Source organism: Seriola lalandi, unplaced genomic scaffold (assembly GCF_002814215.2).
Source record: "Seriola lalandi dorsalis isolate HSWRI2012SDOR001 ecotype SW California unplaced genomic scaffold, Sedor1 jcf7180002054883, whole genome shotgun sequence".
In the NCBI taxonomy this organism is placed as follows: Eukaryota; Metazoa; Chordata; class Actinopteri; order Carangiformes; family Carangidae; genus Seriola; species Seriola lalandi.
Genome location: NW_019525658.1, coordinates 4,304,879 through 4,307,024, shown reverse-complemented (window position 1 = coordinate 4,307,024; position 2,146 = coordinate 4,304,879).

Sequence of the window (2,146 nt, the reverse complement as noted above, 5' to 3'; positions counted from 1 at the left end):
TTTCCTTTCTGTTCTTTGATTGTCAAGACACCTTCACGCCTTGGAAGAAGGCACCTCTTGTGTATTTTTTGCCAAGGATTTCTGCAACCTCACCTGAAGAGGTTGTTGTGAAGATATCCTTGTACACTAGAAGGTGTCAAAAAGATTGATTTATTGTACTTCTTTTACTGTTCATATCAACATCATTTCCCTTTTTGTTATTGCCAAGACGCCCTCGAACTTTGTGACGTTGCCGCACTTAACTATGTTTTCCAAAGATTTCCTTCTTGTTTTTGTAAAATATTTTCATCATTTGAAATGATTTTACTGTCAAGACACCTTGAAGCTTTGGACGATGGCCCCTCTTGTGTAGTTCTTCCCAAGAATGACTCCATTATGACTTTAAAGTCTTTCTGGAGGTTTTTCTTGCTCACATGAGGGAGGTGTCAAGTCAGTTTCCAAATTTTTTAATTTTGATTTCATTTAAAAGTAATATTTTATTTACATTTCATTGACTGTCAAGTCAGTTTCCAGTTTTACTCTTATTTCATTTTTTAAAATGTTAGGTTTCCTTTCTGTTCTTTGATTGTCAAGACACCTTCACGCCTTGGAAGAAGGCACCTCTTGTGTATTTTTTGCCAAGGATTTCTCCAACCTCACCTGAAGAGTTTGTTGTGAAGATATCCTTGTACACTAGAAGGTGTCATATAAGTTCTTTATTTTCTTTATTTTATTGTTCATATCAACATCATTGCCTTTTGGTTATCATCAAGACGCCTTGGAGCTTCATGACATTGCTGTACGTGAGTATGTCTTCCAAAGATTTCCTTCTTGTATTTCCAAAACATTGTCATCATTTGAAATGATTTTACTGTCAAGACACCTTGAAGCTTTGGACGATGGCCCCTCTTGTGTAGTTCTTCCCAAGAATGACTCCATTATGACTTTAAAGTCTTTCTGGAGGTTTTTCTTGCTCACATGAGGGAGGTGTCAAGTCAGTTTCCAAATTTTTTAATTATTATTTTATTTACATTTCATTGACTTTCAAGTCAGTTTCGAGTTTTTTTCTCATTTTATTTTTTAAAATGTTAGGTTTCCTTTCTGTTTTTTGATTGTCAAGACACCTTCACGCCTTGGAAGAAGGCACCTCTTGTGTGTTTTTTGCCAAGGATTTCTCCAACCTCACCTGAAGAGGTTGTTGTGAAGATATCCTTGTACACTAGAAGGTGTCATATAAGTTCTTTATTTTCTTTATTTTATTGTTCATATCAACATCATTGCCTTTTGGTTATTATCAAGACGCCTTGGAGCTTCATGACATTGCTGTACGTGAGTATTTCTTCCAAAGATTTCCTTCTTGTATTTCCAAAACATTGTCATCATTTGAAATGATTTTACTGTCAAGACACCTTCAAGCCTTGGAAGATGGCCCCTCTTGTGTAGTTCTTCCCAAGGACTCCTCCAATCTGACCTGAAAGGTTTTTTGGAGGTTTTTCCTGCCCACATGAGGGAGGTGTCAAATCAGTTTCTATTTTTTTTGTTGTTGTTGTTTTTTAAAATGTTAGGTTTCCTTTACGTTCTTTGATTGTCAAGACACCTTCACGCCTTGGAAGAAGGCACCTCTTGTGTATTTTTTGCCAAGGATTTCTCCAACCTCACCTGAAGAGGTTGTTGTGAAGATATCCTTGTACACTAGAAGGTGTCAAAAAGATTGATTTATTTTACTCCTTTTACTGTTCATATCAACATCATTTCCCTTTTTGTTATTGCCAAGACGCCCTGGAACTTTGGGACATTGCCGCACTTAACTATGTTTTCCAAAGATTTCCTTCTTGTTTTTGTAAAATATTTTCATCATTTGAAATGATTTTACTGTCAAGACACCTTGAAGCTTTGGACGATGGCCCCTCTTGTGTAGTTCTTCCCAAGAATGACTCCATTATGACTTTAAAGTCTTTCTGGAGGTTTTTCTTGCTCACATGAGGGAGGTGTCAAGTCAGTTTCCAAATTTTTTAATTATTATTTTATTTAAAAGTAATGTTTTATTTACATTTCATTGACTTTCAAGTCAGTTTCGAGTTTTTTTGTCATTTTATTTTTTAAAATGTTAGGTTTCCTTTCTGTTTTTTGATTGTCAAGACACCTTCACGCCTTGGAAGAAGGCACC